The sequence below is a fragment of the Scleropages formosus genome, chromosome 8, assembly GCF_900964775.1.
Source record: "Scleropages formosus chromosome 8, fSclFor1.1, whole genome shotgun sequence".
Classification (NCBI taxonomy): domain Eukaryota; kingdom Metazoa; phylum Chordata; class Actinopteri; order Osteoglossiformes; family Osteoglossidae; genus Scleropages; species Scleropages formosus.
Window position 1 is genome coordinate 28,395,262 of NC_041813.1, and position 12,829 is coordinate 28,408,090.

A 12,829-nucleotide genomic window follows, 5' to 3' on the forward strand; every position below is an offset into this window, starting at 1 on the left:
ACGTCTCACTTAACTACCCCCAACCGTCAACCTCCTCATCTCCAGACAACAGAACTGAATAAGCGGCCATTAATATCATTTGTACTAGAATTGTTTTGCTGCTTAGCTCATGTGTTCATCAAAAGCAAATTTCTTTTTTCCTTTTATACAGCAGAATAGTTAACTTAAACAATTCGGGGTACATACATTTTACCCTAATAAAGGGCAATACAGCGAAGGTGGGGTTGCATCGGCAACCTTTAGGTTCTATACCAACCCAGTGGCATTAACCGTTTGTCCTTGTCCAATGGTGCTAGGTTAGGAGGGGTACACCCTGGACAGGACCGGAGTCCATCACAGCCACGCGCATACATTCAACCTGCTTAATGACAATGTTACGGTTCCTCTTAAGGAAACAAATATGGTAAGAAAAAAAAAAAAATCCAAAACCAAGTCATTGTTTGGACGTAAGGGAATGAGTAATCCAATCCAAAATTTATGCAAAAGATGTTGGAGGATCAGTTTTAAAAAGCTCCTCGTCCATTCCCGTCGCCTGCGACACCCTAAAATGACTCAGCTGGCAGATTAGAGGGGTCACAGTTCGCACCGCTTGCTTGAGGGGGTTGTGGGTTGGAGGCCATCGAAGGCCTCTATTACTGCAGAAGCAGAAGAGGAGGATCTCCAGGAGAACAACAATAGTGTGGGCCTCTATCCTCAGAGTGATCCACAGTGAAATACGGCAGCGTTTGTAACGTGTGTTATTCTTTTATCTGAAGCATTTACCATGTTTGTGTGCTAAGCTTTTTACGATTATTTATACAGTTATGCTACTTGGTCATTTTCACGGTATCAAATTAATATGTACCTTATTACAGGCAGTACAGTAGGTGCTTGGATTCAGAAGCAGGTCCCTCAATTTCAAGGCAACAGCTCTAACCACCGTGTCCTCTAACCACCTCCTGCGCTAAATAATGAAAGTCCATCCATCCATTTTCACCAACTGCTTGTCCCGATCAGGGTCATGATGGTCTAGAGCCTATCCTGGAATCACTGGGTGCATGGCTGAGGGACGGTTCACCCTGGATAGGACGCCAGTCCTTCATAATGAAAAATCTTAATAGCGAGAAAACTGGGAAGCAGTTGAGATTAATGAGCTGTAGCCAAGTTGGCAGAACAGCGTGAAACCAAACAGCAGATCTTGTGGTTGCCAAACACTTTAACCACCCTCATGTCCCTACTGCCTGGTGGCCTCCTCACTCTGTCATTTGGCCTCAGCATCAGCTAATGGATCGCTGCTCAGTGAATTACCTCCATTAGAGCAGTTCTCAATCAGCTTCGCCCACTTCAGCTGCTGCCACGAAGGGCAACTAAGGGGAACTACCATTATTGACACCGTGTGCAGCCGATACATTTTGAGCCGCGATCCCCAGCCTGCCCTTGAGCTTTAATCATCACAAAGCGGATGTTATCAGAATGGAAACCCACCACGAGCCTCGTGCTTCTTTAAACATTCAGCAAAATCTATCACCATATTATCTTCACCAAGATGCAGTCATGCCAACCTACACTCACAATCAATACTAAATATGTGACGATAACCTACACCGATATGAAATAAAACTCGTACTTGTCAAAGTTTTGCGTAGCGCCTGGACGAAAAAGCCACAATTGTGCTAAATTAAAGTAACGTAAATTCCAGATGAATGATTCCAACAAAGGGGGGCACGGTGGCGCAGTGGGTTGGACCACGGTCCTGCTCTCTGGTGGGTCTGGGGTTCGAGTCCCGCTTGGGGTGCCTTGCGACGGACTGGCGTCCCGTCCTGGGTGTGTCCCTTCCCCCTCCGGTCTTACGCCCTGTGTTACCGGGTAGGCTAAGGTTCCCTGTGACCCCGTATAGGACAAGCGGTTCTGAAGATGTGTGTGTGTGTGTGTGTGTGTGTGTGTGAGTGATTCCAACAAAGATACAACATTTCAATAGTTCTTAATTATTCATTTATTAGCAATACCTGCTTATCCCAGTGTAGGGCTGCAGTGGTCTAGAGCCTATCCTGTAAGCAAAGGGGCACAAGACAAAGTAGGATAGACCCTGGATGGGGTACCAGTCCCTGACAGGGCAGCCCCAATCACAATACATACGAATGTGTGTGCACACAAGCACACACAAGCACACACACGCGTGCAGTCAGCAGTTCACCTCAAACACTGCAATGTGGGAGGAAAGTGGAGCACTTGGAGGAAACCCAAGCGAACACATCTTCTCATAATTCTACATCTGCCTACAACATTACTTACAATGATTTTATTAAGCTATTTAATACATATGTAAATGTCTGAATGAATGTAAATATTTTTATGGAAATGAATAAATGAATGAATAAATGTAAATGTATTTATAAAGCTGGATAATTCCACCAAGTGCCTTGCTCAAGGATATTGCAACAGGATGCTGGATTCCAATCACAGTCCTTCAACTGCGACGTAAAAGCTGTCATCACTACGCCACCTGCTGCCCATACTATTTATTACAGTTTTGTTTCTCTCAACATGCTTCAACACTTTTATACCAGAACGTTCTCTATTTGGCTGGTGCCTTTGTCTACAGCGAAAAAGTGTTAGATAAGCAATGACTTACCTATTTATACAGCAGGGTATTTGGTTTGTACCTTGATCAAGGGTACTACAGCCAGTGTGGGAACAGGGGCATTCAAACCACAAGGATGGGAATGTGAAACAACGATCAGCACTTTGTTTCACGTTGCCCAGGGCCTTGGTATTAGTTCTCAGCGTGACCCTTCTTGTCAAGGGCTTTTCTACTGACACCAAACAGCTTGCTATGGCGAACGCCTTTTACCCAGAGTCACACTGGTCGAGCCGGTCCTGCCGTTCGTTGTGCCGGCCATGTGCTGACTCAGCCGCCCCCCCGCTGGGATGGGTGGAGGTGCCCTCTCCGGGAGTCACCCTATTCCCTGCCCCCACCCCAAGCACAGCTCCCAACTGCTCCCATCCCAAGCCGGTTGCTCAGGCTCCAAAACTCCTACTTCCATTTCTTACTTTTGGCATTACTTTTAGATGAAACGATGGCTCAGAAGGTAGTGCTGGTGCCGCACTGCTCCTTTATTGTGGCTTCAGACGCGGGTTCAAACCTGGTTCAATGAGTGTTGAGTTTGCACTTTCTCAGAGTTTCATGTGTTCATGCAGGTTTCCTGCAGGTGCTCTGGGACCTCCCCCAGTCCAAAGCTGTGTTTCATGTTCACTGGAGCCTCTAAATTGCCCACAGTGTGTGAATGTGTCAATGAATGAGTGTGTGCGAGTGTGAGAGAGAAGAGAGATTCGCCTGCGACCGACTGGTGTTCTGGTTCAAGGTATACCCTGTCTCACGGCCTGAGCCTCAGGTAGGTTCCTGACCATGACGACCCTGCTGCTGCAGACTACCTTATCTAGAAAAACATGGTAAACGATGGGAAAATAATTCCTCTAAAGGTGGAACACACAGACAGACACTTGAGATGTGCGATTAGAGATACGCACTGAACCTGCCGAATTACTGAATTCATTAACCTGTTCCTCACCTAGAAACGATGCAGAGCAAGCCACCATGCTGACCAGAAAAACACCGCAGGCAAGCCAGGGTACCACCACTGATTCAGTTTCGACTAGAGCACAGTAAGGGAATCCAACACACCGACTACCTTTCACACGTAACGAGACATCAACGAAAGAGTAAATATTTGTGTGAAAGGATACATGTCCATCGGTGGGTTGTGTGTGTTACTGTTCATGCTCTATTTTTCCTGCAACAGTGCATTACCACATGTCGAGCGACACTGGAGCTTCCTCATGTGGAGCGCTACAGAGCTTTGTCTTTGAGTGTGTATCGACTGCAGGGTACAGGGTGCTGCCTTGCCCACTGAGAGAAGGAAGCACGTGTCCATCAATCTGGGTTCACAGTGACCGACAGAAGGGTACTGCGCGGTAAGGCAGTGAGGGAGGCCGCTCCCGGTGACTCCTCGTCTGCCTTTCGAGCGAGACGTCCTTACACAAATATTACACGGCGTACATGTCAGCGTTCCCATAGCGCTCTGACGTTGTAGTGCCGCAACCGTGTCACAATTCACAAGGGAACAATGCCACAATGCCACTCCCCCAAATCCACATGTAGATCCAGAAGGAGGCCACTTCCAGCTATTCAAAGTGAGACAATTCCACAGAGAACATCACCATGGAGCTGTGTGACAATGAGAGCAGTTCCTCAAAGAGGAAATGGCCCACAAAGCACGAGCACTTGCCCAAGGGGATAAAATACCACAGCAAATACGAGTGTACAGGCGAGGGCTTCTCAGAGTCGATGTGCAGCTCAACGTAAAAGCCTTTCACTTCGCAGGAGTGAGAATGACAAGGGGCCAACAGAAAGCAGTAGCAAGGGTTGAAGAGCAGGGTCGATCTTTAGGAAGAAGGAAGTCTCCATTAGTGCCCACCTAGTGTGACAAAAGTGTGGCACAGACAAGAGACATCAGGGTAACAGCTGGGGAGAGGCGCTACCGTAGTGGTTAGGGCTGCTGCCCCCTTTGAACCCACAGGTTCAAATCTCATCTCCGGCTGTAGTACCCGTGAGCAAGGTACCTACCCTGAATTGGTCCACTAAAATTACACGGTTGTATAAATGGATAAATAATAATTGTAACTTTAACACTGTAACTTGATTTGGATAAAAGCATCAGCTAAATGAATAAATGTAAATATGACAAGGTGGCAAACAAGGGGTCACGACCCCAAAAGAAGGACTAGACAGACGCACTCGAGTCATAAAAGGCATAGATGGACAGAGAGACTGGACACGCAGAAGCGGTGGACAGAGCCGCACTTTACAGAGAACACAGCGCACACGAAGATCACAGCTTTTCCTTGGTTCGCTCCTGTGAATCGTCCCAGTGAGGTTGTTCCCTGGCACCACTCCACCCGCCAGCTGAACAAATCACCCCCCCCCCCGTCGGCTCTGCACGGCTCACCTCGGTCACCGCTCCCCCTTCCGGAAAATCCTGCTGCCCCGCCAGGGAGAGGAGGGAGGTGAGAAGAAGCTGAAGAGAGAAGGAAGCTCGGAGAGGGTGACGCGAAGATGTACGCGCTCAAACAGCGGCAGAAGAGCTGAGGCAGAATCGTGCTCTTCTCCCTCCTCCTCCTCATTCCAAGCAGCAGCAACGCAACTCCCCCTTTTGCACATAGAGCACACGGCATTAACCCTTGCCGTGGCTCTACAAGCCTCGCCACAAGCCACTTGCTGCGGCAGTTATTTTATGTGCTGATCAGACTTACGGAAGCAAAGAAGCATCTCTAAAGTTCAGCAGCCCGTTGTCAACGTTTTTGGGACTGACAACACCATGCATCGTATTTATGCATCTTCTGGGAGGCCTACTGGCACGGTTCTTAATGTCTGTATACCCCGGTGACCTGGTTTGCACCACGAGTATGCCAGCGTGCAGGAAAGTGGGAGGGGGAAGATATGCAGACACCCCAGTTATCAATGTCTTTTACTAGAAGTAGGCCAGTGGAGAAGAGAACATATGCACCCGCAGAATGTGGGTCAAGTGGTGCGACTGTCGCAGAAACGGAGGGAGAGATTAGACAGCACTGCTGTGTCTCCCCGGCTCGGAGCTCGTATTCCCGTGAGGAAACGTGTTGCCGTTTATCTGCCCAGCCAACGCTCCATGTTGCCGGACACCTGCTGACAGCGCCACCTCATCAATGGCGCCATTTAATGAGGTCACCGGGAAGGGACGCGACCGCCACGGGTTGTGCACCTGCCTGCCAGATGTGCAGGCAGATTAAAGTCTTTCAGTGAGAAACATGATCTGGTGCAGTGAAAGAAGAGCCCTGAGCTCCACACCGCCGTCGCTCCCTCCCTTCCAAAGCAGATCACATTTCTGACAAAGCGACTTGTGGCCGTCGGCTTTGGAGAGCGGGACAGGAAAAGCAGGCTCATGAATGATTCACAAAGCTCAGGCCACTTTGGCGAGTCTTCTCCAGTCAACGAATGACACCGAGGGGCTGCTGCGACCGGGTCTGGGGACCATGTGGCCGGAGAGACCATTCGCAGATGGCCCTTTAACAGAGGCAACCGGGAAAGACTCAGCAAGGAGAACTGCGGCAATACTTGAGACGCTATTCGCCCGGATTCTGCACAGATAAAGTAGGGCAGAGGCTCAAAAGGTGCACATGTGTTTGTGCTTTAAAGAGCTTGAAGAATGCCCTTGTAATGCGGGTGTTTGTTGCACACCTCAGCACACGGTCCTTCGCGCCTGCAGCGTGCTGTTCAGTTCGGGATTTTTTCTACATTTCGAAGGACATTCAGCAGCGACTTCCAAAATCATACAAATTCACACAGATTCTGCACAAGCGTATAGCTGCCAGATTCAGACATATATTTTTGGTCTTTTACCTTCTACTACTATGCATAACTGACGGAACAATTTGTCCAGGTTTACAGGATAAATGTGATTTCATCACTCCTGATCAGATTTCATCTGCAGCGAAGACCTTTGTCCTCTCTGTCCCCATCGCAACAATCTCAACCTCGTCTTTTCCAGGAATTGTCACTTTCCGGTCCTTTGCGTTACTTCAGTTCACACTTCTGATCATTTCTTCTTCTCCTTCCAGCCTTCCATCACCACCTATCAGAGAGATGCTGCCAGCCGGTTTGCCATAACTCTGACTTTCCCTCGGTCCTTCCCAACTGATAGGGCTCACTGCTGGGTCCCGTCATTTCTCCATCGACACTCCTTCCCTTGGCTCTGTCACTGCCTCTCACAAACTCACCCAGCACCGCTACGGTTATGACACTCAGGTCTTGTTCACTTCCCCCAGTCACCACGAGTGTAGCTTCTCATATCGTACTTTGCCTGTCCGACATCTCCGCTTTATATCGATAGCATTTAATACTTTAGTGGAATATCTTTGTTTTTTTTACTGTGTTTATTGTTTTGTTAATTACTGTACTGTCTTGTGCTGTTTGCACATGTCTTGCACACGTGCACTTTACATAGTCCTGTGCAGGTACCTTTGTGTTGTTTTATGCAGCACCATGGTCCTGGAGGAACATTGCTTCTTTTCACTGTATACTGTACCAGCTGTATATGGTTGAAATGACAATAAAGCCACTTGACTTGAGATGACTAACTGCCACCTAAAACCAAATCTGTCCCAGACTGAGACTCTCCATTTCCTTGCACGTTCATCCACCTTTCCTTAACTCTGCATCAAACAGCAAAATTCACATTTCTTGCGCTTCATCAAACAAGAGCGCAAGAGACTCAGGTCTACTCTTCTCCCAACACACTAAAGCCGTAACCCAACATGCAAGATATCTCCTATATATCGTTTCCAGGATCTGCCCCCATGTCACAATACATCTAAGAGAGATCCAAGTCCAAGCCACAGCGATCTCAGCCCTGGAATACTGTAGCTCCCAGCTGTCTGGTCTTCAGGCCTCTGAAATCTAGCCTCTGTGGTTGAATAATGCAGCATGAGTAGTTTTCAACTTGCCAAAGCACCCCCTCCTCATCCGTCTTTCTATGGCTGCCTGCGTCAAGTTGAAAACACTAGCTGTTGGCCTACAAAATGCTCAAAGGATCTACACACCAATGTTTACATGGCCTGAGCCTTCCCTGTACCCCAGGAAAAGCTATTTGCTCCTCCACCCTTGCCCATTTGGTTGTCCCGTTCATGAGAGCTCCAAAATCAGACGTCCACAGGTTTTCCGTTTGGCTCCAGAGCACCGGAATGTGCTTCCTCTTTCCCTCGGAAGTGTGGAATCCATTTCAGTATCAAATAGTCTTCAGTTCTCTCCTCATCTTATAACAGTTCCATAAATAAATCACACCATCTGCCGTGATCACCTTTGTATTTCAGGTTTGACTCCCTGGCCTCACTGTCCTTGAGCAACTTCCTTCCTCTGCATTGCTGCTGTTCAAAATTACCTACCTGTCATCTAAAGAGGCAAATAATTGTACGCTGCTTAAGAGACAAACCTTTTCATCACTTTGGAGAACGATACTAGCTACGTGAATAGATAATAAGAAGCAGGGGTGGTCCTTCTCCAGTGTGGGCTGGCTTGTTAGCATAAGCATTTACTGGCCATTAACAAACACTAGAGAACTTGTACTGTCCTTTGTAGCTCCTGCAATCAGCTCCTCTCCACCAACAGGGAGAATGTGTGAGCTACTTTAGAGCCATTTGAGATTAACATCATGAGAGAACCGCATGAGAGGAAGGACTGGGTGACATCTGTACCATCTACACAGTACTTGAAGCTGTTGAGTGAACTGGGTAGATTCTGTCTTGCATGGTATCACTGGCAATAACAGAACATTATGAAATCATGCATACATTACTCCATTACAGCATAGCTGTAGCTGACTGGCCTCATTCTTCTCGCAAAAATCTGTAGGCAGAGGAGTGTAACAGATACCTCTCTGTGATATGCAATTACTCTTCTATGCTCGGTGAGATGTTGACAAGTTTGATTGAATTTATACCAAACATATGCAGCTGAAAGCAGCATTTTCATGCAGAGCTAGAACACAGAAAGGCAGGACTCAAAGACTTCCAACTTTTCTGTGTCCTGCTGAAAACCAAGAGGAAGAAAAAGAACATGTCAAAAGTCATAACTGTGTAACCAAACAGAGGCCATGTTCATTCGATGCAAAGCTGAGATAAAAGGACAAATAAGACCCGCAAGCAGATAAAAGTGGCCCGTGACTGAATCACAGGAGATTAGCACAGCTAGAGTAAATATTAAAAAAAAAAGCATAATTTGATCACAGACTGAAACCTCTTTTCAAGGTATTGACTGGAAGGAGGTGAGACAAGGTAATGAGGTACCCGCTGTGCCAGGCAGTGTTTAGCTGGCAGATAGTAGAGGGGAGATGGTAAGAAGCAGCTCTTTCATCAAATCCTTCACCTCCTGATACCACTTTTGCTACATTCTCCAAATTTAGTCCCAAAACCAAGAAAGCAGCCTGAGAGTGCTTCCCTCTTCAGCAATCCTGGAAAGCTCTTGTATCCAATCAAAGTAGAAAGTAACACTGGAAGCAAAAATGAGTCTGGGGTCATCCAGTTTGAGGACACTATACATCATGCAAAAAACTGGATTGTTTCCCAAAGATGGTAATACTTGGTCAGACTTACAGAATGACCAACAACGAGATCGATGGACTCAATGACAGCAGAAAAGCCTCTTGCATGCCTAAAGATACTCAAGTAAAGGATATTCTAAAGGCATCATGTGGCCAACAGGAGTCGACATCAGCTTGACAGCACTTAATCATCCATCGGCTGCTTTTAAGCACAAAAATATTTCTTTCCAAAAAAAAATTTATTTCTACTTTGATTTCTCTGATTTGCTGTACAATATTTATTTTTCCCCAATGAACCCTTCGGAAATGCTAGCTAAACCTGTCAGTAGGAATAAATTATTCTCCTGTCAGACCTCAGGAAGACTGTCGTCAAAACTTTCATTAGGAGTTCTGGGCTCAGACCTATATTAAATCCTGAAGCCAGTCTTTTCTTCATGTCTGTTTCAATGATCAGGGTGACCAGTCCAAGATGTTCTAAGTGTGTATTATATATTTATGGAAAGGTAACACTGTCAAAGCAGCAAGAACAGTTTTCCCTGGACTTATTACTGCATCTAAGACAAAAACAAAAAACACAGATTTAATAGGAGCTTTGAAACTCCATTATATACTTGGTGACACATAGCAGATGTTCTTAGCGGTTCATCTGTCACATTGATCAGCAAACCCAGCCTACACAGCCATTACAGAATTGCAAATGTTTAAAAAAAAAAAAAAAATCAAGCCACAAAACACTGATAGCAGATAAAAACTATAGTGAACTAGACATCTGTATCGAAATGAAGTCAAGACAGGGAACAAGGGGGCAGTTCAGTGATGTGAGAAATCAAATACGGGAGGAAAAATTATGTTGAACATCTCACCCATATGTCCATAACGCCTTCCCCCACTGTGGTCAAAGGGTTCACTAAGCAAATTACTCTGTAGCACACAGCTGAAAACCTGGCCGGCGCTCCTATTTAAAATGCTCTAATCCAATGGCAGAGATTACTGCTGACCTCGGTAGAATCACCCTATTACAACAGATTTAGGACGGAATCCCACAAAATGCACCGATAAGGCCAAGCGAGCCCAGAGCAGTAAAAGGTTCAGACAGCAACGCAAGACTAGAGGTATAGTCCAGATGTTCTAAAGAACCAGGATTTTGTGCTTTCCTGGACTACGTCTAGATCCAGTTTTACACAGTCAGTTATCCATCTGACACCTTTGTGCAAGGTGACTTGGAATATCAGGTCTGTATGCTAGCCTACTTACAATAATTTACCCAGTTATACAACAGGGAATTTTTACTGTATCAGTAGGAACAGGCATCTCAATGGAGAGCCTTCTGATTGCAAGGCAACAGCTCTAACCAGTCTGCGATGGTTCTCGCTTTGACACATGTTGTGAATCTGATCACAATGACATTCTTCTGAGGAAATCTGGCCTCCTGGACAGATGTTTAGTGCCTCCTCCTCCTTGTTACATTACACAAGAGCTGGATTTTGAGACTACTAAGACTACAGAAATCACATCATACTACCCTTAGTACCCCATAAAAACACACACACACTTTTCATCATTGTTCGGATGATGTTCAGCTCCTCGGACATAGCTCTGAAGGAGTGTGCATGTCTGAGGAGACAAAAACATTACCATTGTACAGGCTCACTGACGTCCTTGATGGCGTACAGCACTTGACTGGTGTGACATTCAGCCATCCTAGTTTTCGCAACTGGGGACAAACTCGTGCTATTAAAAGCGCCAACCTAGCACTGTCAACACAGGCCTCTGCTCACACTGTGCTCCTTCAACGGTTCAATGGCGATATTGGTCCGACTCCGCCCACAGACCAACAGCTCTCTCCGCCAAAGCCTTACGCAAGGGGCTTTTCAAGACGGCGGCCGCCCGTAGCTTTTAAGTATGAAATGACATGCTGTTGGGAGGCAAAGTCGCACAGTGGGTCCTTTGATAATGTGGTGAGCCTCTCGACTTTCGAGGGCTGCTGGCCGGAATGTCGCGCCGATTTGTCTCTGGCTGGCCGAGCTCCCGCGGCGGCTCACTGAGCAGCGTTCTGTTGCTGCGGCTGGAACTGTGCCGCTTTATGCTAAAAATAGCACCAGCGGCACCAGCATGGGGCAGAAAGGAAAGACCAGTGTGCACCGACCTGTCCGAGGACAGGTCTCTGCTGCTTCCCTGAGGTGGGAGCTCCCAGATAACAAGCTAGCCTGGGTCTCAGCTTGGGGTAGTGCTGCCATGGTGGCCGTTTGCTTTCCAAGGCTTTCAGAGCACGAAGCGGTGGGTCTGGCTACTCAACCCATGTCACTGTCCATTTGGGGTGGCATTCCAGGAGGTACCGCGGCGCAGCAGGTAGCGTAGTGGTTAGAGCGGCTGCCTTTGGACTCAGAGGTCCTACTTCTTGCTTCAGTACCCTTGAGCAAAGTATTTACCCTGAGTTACTCCAGTAAAAATGGGCAAAAAATGTTAAACAGCTCAACATTGTAAGTCACTTTGGAGAAAAACATCAGCAAAAGAAATGCACGTAAATATGAATGGAATATCACCCCAAGGCCTACAACTGACACCTGCTGGAAAAACGGATAACTGAAGTACACAGCTATTTTACTGTAAAGTAAATCGTTAGTTCTACGCTACTGTTACACAGCATGCACAAACACAAGAATTAGTCCAAAGAATGTCAGAATTCTTCATGGGGACCTTTGAAATCACACCAGCTGTTTGCTGCCCACCTGACCATTATAAATGAAGAGGAAATAAATCTAATTTAAAAACGCGACTGACATAATACCCTGATGTGAAACCAGCTGGCATTAACAGAAGCATACCAAGGAAATGTCAGCACTGAATATATTTAAATGTTTGTTTTAATTTAATTTGTGGAAGGAAATCCACTGGATAATCATATACTTATAATATTGTAATGGCAATTAAGATTCTTAATCTGATTTCCAATATCCCAAATCTACCTAAAGAGATTACACAGGTACATCTCAACAGTGCCATAAAAAACACACTAATCACTATTCTCCAGATGTTCTAGATTTAGACAACTGGATTCTTTTCTGGAGCAGTTCATGTGAAGTCACCTCCGCAGAGTTACATTAGCAGGGTGAGTCCACAAAGTTGGTCTGGTCTTCAAAAAGGCTCCTCTGAATTTAAAAACAGTATAAAATAATAATAACTTATATTCATATGCGCAGCATATGCTTATACATATTGCATACATTTCCTTGAGAAACAAGAATCAATTTCCAAAGGTCAGATGGGTTTAAGAGAGGAGGACTAGTGCTGAAACTGCAGGCTGCTGCAGCCCATTACAATAACCCCACGACTTGAGAAGTATATTGCGGAAGATGGCCAAGCTTTTAAAGGCAATCCCTCGCCATTAGGGCCTCTCAGAGCGTGTGGGGCATGGAGAAGAATGTGGTCTTCAGTGTCAGATAATCGAGCAGCATTGCACACGTTCAGCAGCGGGGACAGAGGACGGATGGGTGCGGCAGTGTATATTTCTATACCGTCTCTATACCACCTACATTCCACACACTCCTCAGCTTATATTATTGTGCACCTCACAAGACAGTGTACCTTGTGTCGTCCACAGAGACCAGCTATTCTGTCTGCCGGTAGGACTTTAACTGCTCAAGTCTGCAATGCAGTTTCATGACAGGACAACTCGGACAAATCAGTTAGGAAGGGGAGAGCTCGCACACATGGTCAAACTG

At 46.4% G+C, this 12,829-nt stretch overlaps 1 protein-coding gene across 3 annotated transcripts in view; it reads right to left on the minus strand.

Moving 5' to 3' along the window:
- The window catches only part of LOC108941576 (protein TANC2-like), a 151,684-nt gene that overhangs the window by 50,077 nt on the left and 88,778 nt on the right, over positions 1-12,829 (minus strand). The window lies entirely within an intron of this gene.